Source organism: Phoenix dactylifera, chromosome 10 (genome assembly GCF_051530095.1).
Source record: "Phoenix dactylifera cultivar Ajwa chromosome 10, Ajwa_hap1_PhDact_Kaust_v1.1, whole genome shotgun sequence".
In the NCBI taxonomy this organism is placed as follows: domain Eukaryota; kingdom Viridiplantae; phylum Streptophyta; class Magnoliopsida; order Arecales; family Arecaceae; genus Phoenix; species Phoenix dactylifera.
The window spans coordinates 17169585-17186909 of NC_143199.1; positions in this window are offsets into that span (position 1 = coordinate 17169585).

The following is a 17325-nucleotide window of genomic DNA, read 5'->3' on the forward strand; positions in this document are numbered from 1 at the left end:
AAGCCTTCCCATGCTCGCTAATTGAACCGTCCGTCTTAATCTTAATCCATTCCTTTCCCGGTGGTCAACACACAATATGTTTCTTTTTGATCGGATTGAGACACAAGTCCCATTTGGCTAGGATGCTCGCCGATTCTTCGTCTTCTTTCTCATAAAGCTGGAGATACTAGCTTCTAATCTGCATATCTTCGCAAATCCTCTTTTCCATTTTTCTTTTTTTAAACATCATTTACCTCAAAGATTCTACTATAACGTTTACGTTCCGCCAAAATGTGCCAGAGCGAGTGAAAGGCCCCACGGTGTTAACTTGCCATCTCCAACAAATCTGCTAGCAGCCCATTCGAGTTCCGCTTGGAAACAAGAAGCTCTTCTTTTTTTTTTTTTATGTTTTTTTTGCCCAAGAAAATTTTCCAGAGCCAAGCCGTATAAGAGTGAAACTCCCATATTCGGATGGAGTCCAAATGATTGCATCTTGGGCCGAAGAAGCTTAATTAGTTTCCATGCATTAATCATATCCGGGGATGTGGGAATAGGGAGATGTCATCCATCTACACGACACGATAGCTTAAGCAAAGAGTAGAGAGAGCTAAGCGATCATACAATAAATATATACAAAAGCCTAGCGTAGGCCTACCATAGACTAGTCTAAATCAATCTTTTCTTTGTCTGTCAGCGGGAGAGAAAGCAAGCTTACGGTGCTTAGGATGTTAATGTTTTTGTAGGATACAAAGCACCTATATATGGACATTGTTGTAGACTCCTCTGTACAAGCGTATAAGAGCTATTATACTCGAAAAAATGAAGTTTATGAAAGAGTCTTTCTTTATTTTTTGAATAGCCGGCGTGAGAACTGACTTTTCCGGCGATCGTATGAACAATGCCGTCCGCTTTTATGAGTTTCCATTGATCTCTCCGACGAAGTTGCGGAAGCTATTTATGAATGAGCATTGCTATCTGATTCCTACAAAAGAGATAGGGGAAGCTCACTTTTGTCAAATGGGGCTAGAAAGCATAGAACCCCGTCTTAAATCAACCGGTGAATCCGGGATAAAAGTTAGGAGAACAGGATATGTTATGAGAAGAGTGACGTGGGAATAGATTGAATTTTGAAATGCATCTATACACTCAAGAAGTAGGATTCATACGGGAAGATGAAACTGCATGAAGCATATCGATGAACTGGTACGGTGTGAGGAGAGGCCTATTCTCAATAATGAGCAAGATGATGCAGCTCTAGTTGCTGGAGGCAGAGGACGTGGACGCGGCAGGAATAGATCCAGGGGGAGGACGCGAATAAAAAAGGAGTTCGGCTATGAGGATCAGAAGAATCGAGGTGGAGGGAGATAGTCTAACTAAGGATCGAGTAGAGGAAGACGTCAGTCTTTCAGTTGTAGATGATCATTACCGAAAGAGATGTCCATTCGAATGAGAAAAGAGGGCCTGTCCGAGAGGAAATAAAGAATATTCATTTGCGGATTCTTCCGACGTCCAGTTCCTACTATTTTCCATCACGCAAATAGCATGGACTGGATCATAGACTCTGGAGCTTCAAGGCACATGGCACACGGGAGAAAGGTCTTTTCTTAATTTCATTCCTGCATCAATCTTGACAGCAGTCAACATAGGGTTGAAGGAATAGATAGAGCGCCATTCATGTTCAGAGAGGGAACAATCTTTCTACTTCGACAAGGTCTTGTAGGTTCCCGGAATGACTACAAGTCTGATGTCAGTCTCTCAGACGGGAACGAAGGGACTAAAAAATTTGTAATAAGTAATCTTTATCTTTAACTAACTATCTTATAATATATTATAATATCTTATAATATCTTATAATATCTTATAAATAAATATATATATATATATTATAAAGTAATATATATATAATAATATTTATATTAATTTATTATTATATATATTACTGGGCTCCCTCACTCCGGCCTATCCGACGAAGTTTCTCCCGTAGAAGACAGCTTCATTTCCAGTAGAAGATCTTGCTTGCCAAACTATCTCCCCGGTATATCTATCAATCATTGGGAAAACATCTCTATCCACGGGTACTAACGTTTATCCATTGGAAGGCGTAACATACTCCATGTGAGCTAGGGGGGATGATCAAAAAACTGTCGAGTTTGGGGACATAATAACTATGGCAGGAGTTTACCCTTCTCTGTCAGTATCATTCCCTGTAGCTCCATGAGCCAACGGTTTATTCAAAAGAGTTAGATTCATAAGTAAGTTCCCATGGTTGGCAGGTGGAGATGAATCACGACAGCTTTTCACTCCACCATTGGTATGGACGGAGCTCCCTATAATGGTATACTTCTACACCCGCCATATCGGAACATCGGCCATAATCGTTTTGAAGTTCCGGTGGAATCGATCCAGAACCATTCTGAGCTATACCAATCGATAGCGTATGGAAAGGGCTTTGCTCCGTTGGTATAGTAGGTAGAGCCATTTCTTGCCCTTGAGCCTTAGATAAATAACTTAACTGGAAAAAACGATTCTTCAATAGGAAAACGATAAGCTCCAACTGGATCAATTGGCCCAGGAACAGGCTATGTATGATACCGATTATGAGCGGTTCAGGGTGGGGTCAGAAGGTCCGAAAAAGATCAAATGGGGAAAAATATTCTATTTCACATAGCCATTTCTGCCTTTTATGACGGCCAGGACTGCCGATGGTCAAAATCACAGGGGCATCGACCCACCTTCAAATGTATTTCGCAAAAAGATCAACTTGTAACATTTCCAGGTCTTTCTGCTCCTTCAAATTCAAGTGATATTGGTGCTCGCTCCGGTGCTTATAGCTTCGTGAATCTAAATCACCATCTCGAGATGGAAGATATGCTGTTGGTTTGTCCCTTGTCCCTGCTTCGGGTGGAGCAGCTCTGCCCTTGCTACTCTCTTATAGTAACTAGCGGTTATCCCAAGCGAATTGTAAATACTACACTAGTTTGGGCGGATCAATGACTACTGGACTCGATGGCCTCCTCGACATTATCAAAATAAATGATATGCTAAATGTACTAAGATTGATAGTTGAGTACACGGGTACTGCCCTTCTAAGTTGAGCTGGCCCGGGAAAGGGAATCTGGGAAGGAAGACCAACAAATCTAGAACCAAAGGACTACTTCTCGTGATGAGCTATTTAAAGGAATCTTTCGCTGTATGGCCTCTGAAGCTTCTGCGAATATATTTCCTTTGAGTTTTCACAGAGGAACCGCGAACAGCTCTTTGCCTTTCTGCTTCAAAGAAAGAGGTGGGGAGAACCATCAGTTGGAGCACCCAAAAAGCTTGGGAAATGCCTTTTCTGAGCCGCCTACCTATCCGCTACTCTCATTGATTCTCTCATAAGGTGATCAGACAGGCAAGTCTAGCTCACAAGCAGCTGTGGAACGTCTTCCCCGATCTCTGCTGGTGTGTAATGCCAGTCCCGGTAGAGAACAATCTCTCGAGATGGCGTATCATAATCATTCAGTAGTGGACTAGCATAGGTGCTACTAAGGCTGGCTTGCCCGCTTCGTCCGATTAAGCCGGAACCAAGCCCTTTGAAAGTGTTACAATAACATCTGGTTACACACCGGAGGGGTAAATTCCTACTATTCTCTTCTTCAATCGATGGATCAAAACCCTTGTTCTCAAGCCCCGGAAAAGACCGCTAACACGCCGATTCCTAACCGCGGAATCGTGGCTTTTCCGTCCCGGGGATGGAAGGGGTAAAAACTCTTCTTTTTCTAGTTAGAAGATATCCTTTTCGTGGATCTACTTCATGCATGAATGGGAGGACGAAAGCAAGGGAACGAGTAGAGTATACAGAGCGAGCCAAAAGGTGGCTGGGCTCAGAAGAAGCAGATTCGAAGAAAGATCACTCAAATAGGTCTTCCACCGTTCCTTTAGTATGACCATTTTGAAGCACTTTATGTGGCACGGCCGGTGTACCTCCAAAGATGGGTTATTCAGGGGTCGAAAGTTTAGATTTACCTATTTTTTTCAATAAGAAAAGCGCTTCCCCAGATCCCACAAAAGATCGTTGACAAGCCTGATCCCTAATCGTGGAATTGTGACTTTCGCTCCATTTCTGCCTCAGGCAGGATCAAAACTCTCCATTTTCGGAGTTAGATTTAAGCCCTTCTGAGTGATCTCTTTCGGCAAGGAGAATTTCTACCTTGTGGTCTTCATTCCCGATTCTCTTCCCCACCCATCGCCCATGTTTAACACGTGTTACAGGCTGCTAAAATGTCATTATCGAACTTGAGTTGGAGCTTCTTACCCTCGATCTCGATCTACATCCTAATAAGGAAGGAAAGTCTTCGAGCGCTCTCTGCCTCGAGTGCGGTCTTTCGCTCCATCTCTAAACATTCCTTCCTACCTCGGCTCCCTTCGGGGAACCTTCCTTCGCGACTCTTAATAATCTCATACTGACGAATAAGGGGTAAGAACCCGCATTTACAAACAAATTCATACGGCGAGATAACGACTACAAGGTCGATGAAAAAAATCCCTTACTACCCTTTCACTACCGTTTTTATTAGAACTTATCTAAAGAAAAGGAGAATCTTCCCGCTTCGGATGATGCCTCAGTAGCGCGCTTTCACCACTGCAAATTGTTCCGTTCCTGCGGCTCATGGATAGCTTTCAAAGCTGGCTTACGACAGAGCATTTTGGTATTATTAAAAAAAAAACTCTAAAAGACTCCACTTTTAAGCTTCGAAGAAAGAAGGAAAAGAACGACATGGGACGAACTTGCTCTCCTTATCCGTCTGCCCGCACCTCTGATGAATAAAAATCCAAGCACATTAATGAAATTACCTGATCGCGTCAAGGGAATGAGGCGGGTGCAATAAACCCTTATTAACGCGTTAAAGCAACTCTCTCACCAAACGCTTAACGCTAAGGAAGAGAAGAAAGCATTGAAGCTCACCTCGTGCTTCCATCAAACGAAGCACTCGGCTCCCACTTTGTTAACATAAGGAAGTTCTTTCAAACGGAAGGAACTCCCACTTCCTTCCTCAATTTGTTTTGTCCCACTTTCTGAGTTACACGAACTCCGACCTCTTTCGGTTATGTGATGTGCGAAATCGGCTTACTTATAGTTGCTTATAACTACTGTCTGTATAGCCAAAGACTAACATGGGCGGTTCCTATATACGAGCATTCTTTAGTGCGGGTTGAGGTCAGTGGTTGGGGCTCGACTGGATGGCATTGGTAGCTATCTTGCCTTCCTCCATACAGTACGGCGCGCTCCCGTCACCCCCGGTGGCACGGTATGCCTCCGTTGATCTGTTCTGACAATACAGATGAATGTCTCCTTATCCCCCGTCAGTCGAACCACTTTACGGTTCAATGCTTGTCTGTATTCCTTTCGGCGGGTAGCTATTTAGAAAAGTGGATTTCTGACGCGCTGCTAGCTTCCTCTATGTATATCCATACCCCGTTTGGGTCGGTACTTTGACTTTGGTCTTTACATCCCCCACATGATTGGAGATGGAAGGATTGCCTCGCCCTTCTAGAGAGTGACGGCTTATTCATCGTTAATTGACGGACGAGATGGCTTTGTCACCAACGCCTTCTCCCATTTGTTTAGTCTACTTCCTAAGTTACGAGCATGACATGCGCTAGACTTTTTTGGACTTATATGCTGAAGACCACTGCTCTGGATAACCAAAGACCAAAGAGATGCTTCCTATACCGGACATCCAAAGACTTAAGCCCTCGTTGCACAGAATTGCTTTCGTCGACCAGAGTGATGGCCTGATCAATGCCTATTCATCTATCGAATCACATCCGGCGATTCGCGGTACGAATCAATGCCCCGGAGTTTCATCCTTGCGCCGAGTAGTAAAGTTAAGGGAAGCTCCCCAGACAGAGTAAGATCGGGGTTTGGAAGCGGGATGACATACGGACTATGCACAATTCCGTCACGTGCGGGTGGACCAGAACGTAGACCTGTCATTCCTTAACCGGGATGGTTGGGCCCCTTATTTGGATTGGATCTAGTTGTTACGTGTCTCGCATCGCGACTTTTTTCCTAGTTAGAATATCAGCGTGCCCTACCTCAAGCGCAACGAGGCATCGCTCGCATTTCCTTTCAAAGGGAATGTTAGCTCGGCGTGCACCTATGACTGGTTGCTCTTTGGTTAGTGTCTCCCACCCGGGACTCGCTTGCCCCAGTGCGGTGCGCCGACCTTTTTTCACATATAATGAATATACTGTACGACTGATGGCTAAGGGTGCAGGTTGCCAACTAGCCCCTAAACTGGGTTGAGGCAGGCCCTCTATCCTAACGAAAGTGATTTTCGGACAGTCAGACTAGTGGGTTGAGGTTATCCTCAATCCGAGCAGCTCATCCCTAACGAACGTTGAACTTCGGGCAGTCGCCCCTTGCGCGCTAGACCAGCCTGTTGACCTCAAACCGCCCGGAGCACAGAGATATTCCCTTCTTTGTTTGTGACAAGGGATTGCTGCCTCTAGATTGACCTCTGCCGGCGATCAACTGAAACGTAGCCTCTGCTTTGGACAAAGCAAACACTAAAGGGGTGCTTCCTCGACCGAAACTGGCAAACTTCAGAAAGAGGTCATTACATGGTAGCCTTCATGCAAGATGACCCGGCAGGGGGGGCTTTCTGATAACACCGTGCACCAGACCTAAGCCCGGATTGCACGGCTTGCTTTCGGATGCTTTTTCTGGGCCCGCTCCCTCGACCCGCGCCCGGCTTATCTCATAGAAAGATTGCCCCAAACGACCGGCTTCACGGCAGCCTCGACCTTCGGATTGGTTGCGCCCACTTCGGGTTGACTTATAGTTTAACGTTACTCCTTAGGACTAATCGAGGATGATTCGAACGGAGGGTTTCGGGCGGTCTAGCCCTTGCGTTTTCCAATTCGATAGTGCCACCTCGTTTAGTTAGTTCCCCAGTTCCTACCAATTTCTTCAATGGACCGCCCCTTCTCGTATGGAAAGAATAAACTGTACTGCGGGCGGAGGGCAATCGTATGGAGGATTTCAATTCTCCTAACCGTCTTCCCAACCCGTCTACGATGTAAAGACAGACTGCTATTTGGGCACATCTCCTTCTATGCGACAATGGATTATGACCTCTTGATTCCTGGTTGGCCAGCTCTGCAAAGACGAATCGCCGGACTATAAGCCCCGATTGCACTGACTTGCGATCTTCGGATTGATGAACTGGTCGATGCCTATTCACCAACTGAAAGACATCCGTTGGGCGAAGTGATTACCCGTTCAATCTAAGCAAATCCATGGATCAGAATGATTGGCTGCTTCATGTCCCGAGCTTTAAGTTTTCCAATCCGTCGATTCACGTTACGATCAATGCTCGTGAGTTTACATCTTTGTAGCGAGTGTTAGTTGCCAAAGGAACCGCGCTCTAGTAAGAGTAGCTTTAGGGTTTGCGGAAAGGGAGTACTCATGGGGAGACGAAGAATTCCTTCCTATGCTATGAGGATGAACTGGATCTGTCATTCCTTTACCGGGATGGTAAGGCCCTCGAAGCTGGATTGGATCAAAGGCTGCGCATCTCGCATCTCTCTACGTCTTTCGTAACAAAGCGAATGAGTAATCGAATGCCCTACCCCGAGCGCAATGAGGTGAGGTCAGAGCAGCATGTAAATATAGGAAAAAAAAAAGATCCCGACGAGCAGGGTTAGCTGTACGGCGGGCCGCGGGGATACTTAGAAGTGCTCTTCGTTGACTCTTTGCTTCTGACACTAAGGATTGCTTGTCATTTGGGGGATGAGACACCTCTAGACCTATCTCAGCACGTTGTTCACATTGCTTTGTCAAGGAGGCCGAGCCGAGATCGATGTCGGATGATAGAAGCGATGGAAGAAGGAAGAGGACGATTGGCCGCACCGGTTGAGGAGAAGCGTAAGTAGTAAAGTCGAGGGAATGGACCGCCCAAAGCCTAGGGAGGCTTAATCGACTCCCCGAAGGTGCTTATTCGCCTGTAAGCATGGAATAGACTCAATTCCGCTCGTGCAGCTAACCACTGCAAGTGACGGGGGGTGGCGCCCTAATGGATCTCAAGCGGTCTGATAAGACAGATGTTCATTCTGGTTTTTCCGCATGAAGCGAGGCAACAATTGTTGTATAATATAGTACAGTAGTTGTTGGAAAGAAAGAGATCGGACGCTTTCTGCCTTTCTTGGGTACAAAGGTGAAACTCCTTTTCGATCAATAGGTGTCGGGTCGCTTAGGTGACTTCGCGCCAGGTGTTGGCTCAAGCTTGACGAGGCCAGAATTTGAAAGCGCGCGTGTCAGCGCCGTTATCGGTTGGCAGTTTTGTTTGCGCAATGCCAAGAAGTCCACTGGCAGCTTCGATCCACTGCGAGGTAACATGCTGAAAACAAGGGCGAGCTATTTGGCGGGAGTCCGCCGCCTAGCTTTTTATCTTCTGTGTTTTCTTCGTCTAGCCAAGGTTTCTTCATTTGGTATTTTTCTATTGCGTGTCCTTTCCCGCCTCCGTCCTTCCCTTCCCTTTCCTCGCTGTTCAGTTTCCTGAGCTCGTTGCTGCCGTCTCCGCGGGCGCCGTGCGAGGTGCAGTTCCCGATCGAGTTGCAGATTCTTTCCATTGTTTCCGGCGCGGCGTAGACCTGATCAGTCTATTCCTATTCTTCCGGTTCTTTGGCTGTATCTTCTGTCGCTCCGGCTGCAGCTTCTACCTCTAATTCAGTTTTTTTATATAATAATATTCTTCTTAATTTAATCAACTGCATATTCGAATTCAAAAATGGGGATAACGCTTTGCCTATTCGACCTCGTGGAATCGCCTTTTCCTTAAGAGATGAGGGCTTTTCCGGATAAACCGATGGAACGAGGTCTCTACGCCTGTGACCGGCTACTATATAAAAACCGCCATCCGTAACTACGTGACCATCAAGCTATGCCCACAGAGCCCTAGAAAGTTCATCTTGCTCGGATGAACCTTATTCATGAAGGAGCGAGGGGCGCCTAATCTAATAAGGGCTTATCAACCCAGCACCACTCTTTGCCTTCTTGCTTGGCTTATCCTTTCCTTTCTGGACTTGTTATCCCTCCTCTTTTCCACCCTATAGCGGCGCTTGCTTGATGAGTTGACCGTTCTGTTCTCTTTGAACTGGCCGATCCCTTCATGATTGCATCTGACCCCGTCTCCCTTCCTTTGCGCTAGCTGGTTTCCCTACCTTTTTTTTATGGATACCCTTGTGAATGCCTTGCTGTTGAAGGAGAGACTCTATGTCTTTGAATCACCGTTCAACGAAGAGAGGCCAATAGCCGTACCAGAAAGCTGTCCCCGGGAAAACCGAGACCCATGCTGACTCTATTAGATGAGTGGTTGACGAAGGTCTGATTTCGCCTTTGAGCAGAACAACAAACAACTAAAGGAAACTGTCCCATCCCCGCTTCCTACCTCTGAACAGGACGAGCTCAGCTTCCGCTCCCTCACCTGAAAAAAAAAGGGCGAGCCCGGCGGAAGCTCAATTGACTGACGAAGCCACTTTTCTTTTCCTCTGTAATCTTTGTACCCGACTGAAACAAAGAAAGGGATATGCTATCCGTGGAGTTGGTTCCGCTTCCACAAAGGGGATCTGCAATTGGATCTTCAACTGCCTCTGCTTCAATTTGTGATGAAAGGTCGACTAGTTCTGGATTGGGGAAGGGAAGTCCACACAATGCAAGGCTAGTGGTATCAGTTGAGTGAATCGGTCAAGCTAAGACCGGAAAACGTGGGTTCCTCAACCAGAAAGAGATTGTGGGGAGACAAGATCCGACCATGTCAGTCATAAAGAAATCCAATCCGGCCAAGACCAGATGCCATCGACATCGGGTCAAGCAGGCCATGTTCCACCCATGACCGGTCGGTCAAACCATGTCCAGCTGTCTCAATTGACACTTGACTCTTCCGCCCCCTGCCCGGGTCAACAGGCACAACCCAACTTGGGTTATCGGCAACAAGAGCCTCCTCTATACCCGATCGATTCTTTTTCTCAACCCAATCAGGGTTATCCTAGTCTAGCAAATCTTCAGCCTTCTTCCCATGTTCCTGGTCTATCTATCCAGCCTAACTCAGGCTACCCTTCACAACCCAATGTAGGACCCTATGACCAACCCTTGGACCAAAGAGTCTCCTTTGGGGTTAACCCTAACCCCCCTCCTCATCCAACCGGGAATGCATCTCATCCTTGGATCTGAAATTCCCGGGAAGATTTCGAGCGACAGGTCTTAGAGTTCACCCAAGCGGCTACAACTCAAAAATGTTCTCTGGCAGCTATGTGCCATTGTCCAAATGTAAGTCTACCACCCTGGTACAAGATACCTAAGTTTGCGAAGTTTGATGGGAAAGGTGACCCACACCATCACTTGCGACTTTTCATTTCCGACACTCTCCCGGTGAGAGATAATAAGGACAACCTTATTTTTCTCTTCCAGAAGAGTTTTGAAGGAGATGCCGCAAGGTGGTTCGGGAGTCTCCCGGTTGGTAGCATCACATCCTTCGAGGATCTCGCCACTAACTTTCTCAACCAGTACTCCTATCTCACTGGCAAGAAGCCAACCATCGCCGATCTTCAGGACACAGCTCAACGCCCTGAAGAGGACTTTCAAGCCTTTTTCAGTAGATTTAGGGAGGTTCTAATCAAAACCGAGATCCCTCTACCCGAATCTCAAGCTGTCCAGATGCTGGTCAAAAATCTTAGAGATCCACTTCGATCTCTTATCCGCCCAGTCATAGTACCAATCCTGATCTTTATGAAAGAGCCTCTCAACTCGAGAGGAATCTAAAGAAAGGATTATTTGGTTCTATGTTTCCTAAGAGTTATGGTTCTTCCCCCTCCTCCCAAAGTGGAGGTGCTCAAAAGAAGAAGACGGCTGACATCAAGTCTAGTGGTGTCAACCAAATCAACACTATTTCCCAGGGAAATGGAAGGAGAGGGAATTACCAGCGTTCCCCAAACCAGAACCAGGTACCCTTGCAAATCTCAGTTCCTCTCCAACAACCTCTTCCACTTCCTCCTAATCCTATAGCAACCCTTCCTAGTCAACCAGCTCTACCTCCACCTGTCCAACCTGCCCAAGTGCTGCCAGTTCAGCCTCCCAACCTGTTTCCTCAATACACCCTGCCTCAAGGTAACCAAGCTTTCCAAAACCAGGGGCAAGGGCAAAGAAGAAACTTCGATGCTCAAATTCCCTTCGCCTACGGTGCTGCAAATGCCCGTAAGCCTCTTCGAGAAAACAAAGTCTTCCCTGTTCCTTGTGAAGTAATCCTTGATTGACTCTTAGCCGGAGGCAAGATCACTTTACCTGAGTAAAGGCCTCAGGATCTAACCAAAGTGAATATGTCCGACGTTCTGCTCCTATCATCGAGCATATGGCCATGAGACCAACTCATGTTGGAATCTTCAAGATGTCATCGAATCCATGGTCAAGGCTGGACAACTTCACTTTGATCAGAATGCTCAGGCCCAAGCTCCTCCTCCTCAAAACCCGTCTATGGGGATTTTCACAAATCCGCTTCCTAATCACGAAGCAAAGGGCTCAGGAGGAGGTAGTAATCAGGTAAACACGATCTTGGGACTTGAGGAAACCCCGGTTAACCCAGCTAAGACGATTAGGCGCGACCCCTCTATTGTCTTAGGAACTTCCTTCTCCCAACCAGATGTGTTCATTGAAAGGAGGTTGTTCTTTCAACCGGGAGTAAGCAATAAGCCCATTTGCTCTAGAATGGACTTCTCAAAATCCGCGGTTAGAGATGAAGAATCCTCATCTGTCAACTACTTCAATTCCCAAGGGGGATCCTCTCAATCTGTTCACCCGTGGACTGGACCTCCCCTTGTCATCCATGTAGGAAAAACTTCTTCTTCCCAACCATTAGACCGGGAAGCTAGCTCTAACCCCATCCCATCCTCGGGTATCGTTCCTCATCTGACTGTTGCCGCGTCATCGAGCCCAGCGGCTCACTCTCCTTCGATCATCTCTTTGGGCCAAGGAGCCCCGTTTCATCAAACATCTCCGAGTCAAATGACTCAATTCCAGTCTGCTACATCTTCGGGTCGAGGAGCCCCCCTTCAACAAGCATCCCCGAGCCAAGTGGCTCAATTTCAATCTACTTCAACTCCGGGCCAAGGAGCCCCACTTCAGCAACCATCTTTCCAGTCTACTCACTTAGGATCGCTTCAATCATTGGGATCTTTATAGCCCCCACCTCTCGACGTTCAGTTTGCTTCGACTCCGAGCCAAGGAATTCATCCAGGAAGGGCCAAGGAGCCCCACCTTTGTGTCAAAACTCTTTTTTCAGCCTACTTCATCTTCCCTGAGCCAAGGAGCTCATTTAGGGTCATTCCAATCTTCGGGCCAATCAGCCCCGTCTTTTCAGTTTACATCTTCAGTAGTTTAACCGGGTAAAGTAACCCCATCTTTTCCGGTCCAGGAGAAGGGGGATGATCTGATTGCTTGTCAGCTGACTCGTGTCTCCCCACACCTTGTTCTCCTTCCTAGTCGGGAGGCAAGGTAGCCCTAAGCCTATACAGGTAAGGAGCATGCATCCGGGTGGCTTCTTCCCTTCCCCGGAATCACGAGTGCCTGCATTGACGTGTCTGCCTGCCTGCTGTCTTTGTTTCAAACAGAATCGACGTACTTCCTTATTTATTTATTTTCATTTTTCTTTTTTTATTTATTTATGGTTACACCGAGGATGGAATCTTTGCAATACCAAACTGAGGAGACTATTGTGTTTGGAAAAGCTTGATTGCCTAGTCCTCGTGTAGCCCTCCGGATTGCTCCTCGTAAAAAAAGTACGCCGGGATGGCTGATGGCCTCTGACTGGATAGCAGAGCAGTTTTCTTTAATTCCATGGGTGAAACCGCTAAAACCCGAATCTATAAAAAAATGAGAATCACAAAAACCATTTTTTCTTTTTTAGGCAAGTCAGCCGTCTACTCTGCGACTACATCCGTCGTACCAATGACGTCAGTGACCACACTCAGTGTTGGGGACAGGTTGAATGGTGCCATGTACAATGGAAGTCAAGGATGGAATTCTTGCTTGAGCAACTGGACCTGTGGACGATTGTCAATGGGACAGAAAAGCGGAATTGGTTAGCTAGGCAATGAAAGAGAAATAGGGTTGTTGCCGAGCTTTGCATGGATAGGGCGGAGCGCCACCTCGAAGTTGAAGAATAGGGTAGGGTCTGAGCCCTAGTCAGGCTAGTCAAGCGCTACTTCTAAAACGATATAGTTGGTCGTCCTGCTCTCATCCACGTATCAACGTTAGGTCGACCTGGAATTGCTGGGGCTTGGCTAAAGAATGAAGCGATTAGTCATCGAGCCTTTCCTGCAATAGGGCTGCGGGGAATAGGCTTAAATGCATGCTCGATCGAATAGTGGACGGGGACGAGAACCGGGATACTACTGGTGAAGTTAGACGACCAGCCGCTTTTCCGATATTTCCTCGCGCCCCGGATATATAATAGTAACGACCGACCAGCTGTATAAAAATAGAGGTGTATGTATGTGGGAATCGGCATTCAAAGCCCTTCCCTTTGCGGGCCAGTCCAGGAGCTGGGCCTTACGTGATAGGGGCTGAAACCCCAAAAACCTGTAACAACTCCCTATTCCCGAGAGATTGACGTCGGGTGGAGGAGTCGATACGATACATCTATGCGGAGTTGAACCGACCTTACCGGGCGTGGTTTTTCTGAGATCTCCCTTCCAAGCACTCGACCGTTGCTATGTCGGTAAATGGATTGGGGGGCCAATGCACCCTTAGAGGTTTGGGAACGACCCAGACCTATTGATTGCCCCTCCTGCCTCGGGAGCATGCACAGGAATCCCGGACATTGAGGGGGAGGGGGATGTCCGTAATGAACTACTTATACTTATTCCCTAATCACTGACTTTTTTTAAAGAAGTCAGGATAAGACAAATAAAAGAAAGACTTGAAATACCAAAAAGAACTCATTCTATAATACTATAAAATAGGTCAAAAATCGCACTTGTACGTCCCAGCAGCATGGCAATGCGGAGGTGCCCTAGAGAGGGTTCTAAGACACCCGGGGAAATGGTCGATTTCCCACCTTCCTTTTTTCTCGGGCATATCGAGAGGTTGGTCTAGTACAAGAATGAGAAAGCCACAACAGCAGGGAACAGTCAGACACTGCGCGTAAGAAAAGACATTTATGAAAAATATATAACTAAAATAATGAGACAATCAATATAGAATGTGGTTCTGGTTGAGGAAAGGGTCAACGCAAGGATCTTACTTCGAAGCAATCTCTGGAGTTTGCCCTTATCCGAACGGGTCTTGCAAGAAAGACGGATTTCATATTGAGCTCCAAATATACGCTATTGGGATGGAATGGCTCAACCGACGTTCTCCCTCCCTAAGAACCGCACGTGCGAGTTCCCCCGCATACGGCTCAAGTGGCGAAGGCCCTTTCCTTCGCGCTTGGTAAGCGCTTCGCTATAGCCAAGCTTACTGCTAGCCTATCGGCTAGAGCCAAGCTTCGACCGCGACTGCTCGTCCTCAAGTGCCGAGGGCAGGTCAAACTCGCCCTCCGCGCCGAACCCCGATCTTGGACGGATCCCCGAAAGATCGAACTGGGGGCAGTATCGCGCCATTTGCCTCGAAAAATTCTCGAAGCCCCGGAAGGAACCTGCCCACGGTCTCCTCCTCCAGCATGTCGCGAAACTCTTCCGACTCCTTGAAGAGCTCTACGGCATTCTCGGCTCGCTCGAGCGCCCTCTTTTCTCGGGCCTCAAGCTGCTCGACCTTCAGGCGGAGAACTCCGCCCTCGTACTTATGGCCGGCGGCTTCAGAGCGAGCCTCAGCCAGCCGCACCTCAGAGGCGCGCAGCTCCGATCTCACCAGAGTATGGGCGGCCCTTTCCTCTTCGTGCTCGTCGACGATCGCCCGCCGCCCGGCCTCGGTGCCCTCCCTCCGCGCGATGGCTTCTGCCAACGCGGCCTCCGATTCGGCGAGCCTCTTCTCGGCCGACTCTAGTTGTCTATGGAATCGTCGAGACACATTCTGGCATTCCGAGGTGATGAATACCAGAGTATCAATTTCATGAATATGCTGCAGGAGAAATGATGATAAGTAAAAATAGAAGAAATATCGATGACCAAAGACAAAATAAGAAGGTAGCTCACCCGAACAGTATTGCAGTACGTCTGATCGACAACCTCCTCGAGCATTAGGGCTCCAAACTCGGCCCGGTCCGCCGGGAGCATTGCGCGGCTGAATACTGTGCGCGCGACGTCGCCGTCCCGGAAGGCCAAGCTGCCTTCACGGATCGGAGACTCTAGGCCGGCCGACTCCCTCCCGGAGCATCCTCCGGTCCCCGAAGAACTTGGCCCCCCCGAGGTCGTGGCGATAGGGTGGGATGCGCTCGGGACCCCGGGGCCCCTGCTCGGCTCTGGCCCTGAGCGCCGCAGGCGGATAACTGGCCGGCCCGCCTGCTGAGAAATTGGAGCGGGGCAGGTCGGAGACGCCGAGCCCGATGCTCCCCCGGAACCCGAGCTTGCGCGCTCGGTAACTGGAGCTCTCCCCCGGGAAGACCCCGAAGCTCCGGCCTCCAAGTTCCTCGCCTAGGCAGGGGCAGAAGTAGCAGCCAACTTAGTCTTCTTTCAGAGCTTAAGGAGAGCCCCACCGGCCTCGGCCGCCCTCCTCTTCAGTCGAGCGAAGAGAGATGCATTGCTGGTCGGCATGTGGGGGATATCTGAAACAAGAAATGAAGAAAAATTTTAAGTAAGAGAAAGAAACGATTAAGATAGAAGAAGGGACAACGTGACCGCTCTTACCCTCGGGAGGCGCCGAGCTCAAGCCAACGTTTACCAAGGCCTCCTCGCTTATGAGGTCGGTTAGATTGAATGCCCCCTCCCCCCCCGGAGCCCGCGCAGAGCATTGAAGACTCTCTGCTCATCCACTGAGAGCTCGGAGAGCCTATTGAGGGCCTTCAGCCCAGGATGCCCCCACCTCGGGTCAAATCCCCACGACGCCTCGGACACAAGAAAGAAAAATTTCTCCTTCCACTCGTGGATCGAGGATGGGGCACCTCGGAAGAGTGACATACCTCTCCGAAAGGTGAAGTACAATCACTCTCCGTCCGCCAGGTTCGTCTTCAACAAGAAACACCGGCGGAAGACGCTCATCAAAATCGGAATCCCATGTGCAACGCAAAGGGACAAAAATCCAATAATAGTCCTCCAAGAGTTCGGAGCGAGCTGTGCTGGAACGAGTTGGTACTCCACCAGCAAGTCGTCCACGAACTCGTGGAGGAGGAACTGCAGGCCAGCCCAGAGTGTCTCAACATGCACTCCGATCCGACCTGGAGGTGGTCGCGTCACCCTATCCTCCGGCCCCGCAGGTTCGAGATGAATCCCGAGCCGAAAAAAGAACCGGGTACGGACCAACTCCAGTTCCTCTCCCGACAGGTTGGACCTGACTTTGTTCGGACCAGAACTCATTTCAGAAAGAAGAAAAAGAAGAGGAAAAGGGAAGAAAAAGATGAAGAAGAAACAAAGAAGAGGAAAGAGAACCCCCTAACCAATGTGGGGAGGTGACCAACGAGGGGGATCGCCGGGAATCGCTTTGGGGCACCGCCGGGGAGGCCCTGACACAGCTGAGAAAGAAGAATGGGAGAATAGAAACGGCGGAAGAAAGAGGAGCAGCCAAGCGAAACCTTTTTAGGGCCAGATTGAGGGGTTTATATAGACCCTTCCGATGGCCCAGATTGGCAGGGCTAGAACCCGCCTTCTGTCCGGATTGCGCCACGTGTCGGCCCCGAAAGCCGAAGCAGCGCATTTATTCTGGACAGATGCCTCGAATACGGAATCGAGGCGCCGTCCTGTCGAATCTCGGAGCCCCATCATGAGCCCACTTGATAGGTGCATGAAAATATACCTTTTAACACTACCACTTTAGGCTAAATTGTTAAGACTTAAGCATGATTTGGGTATTTTTATGATATTTTTCTAATCTGAGCTTTACTTCACAAAGTGTCCAAGTCTTAATTGATTTTGGTGATTTTATTGTAGAATGGAGTTAAGAAGATTGAATATCCCATTGCAGTCCGAATGAAATGAAACTTGGTGAAAATAAAGTAGACATGTTGAGGTTTCATATGCATCAAGAATCAGATCAATTGGAGCTCCAGAGAGAAAGTTATGAGGTTGCAAAGTTTGGTTTCCCTAAACCGCCAGCCTGGGCCCTGATAGATCAGATCTTTGTGTAGTATTTCGATGATTTTAGGATCTACAGAAGTCCAATTGAGATGATTCAAATTTTGTTGGAAACTAGACTTCTAGATCTTTCAAATGACTATAATA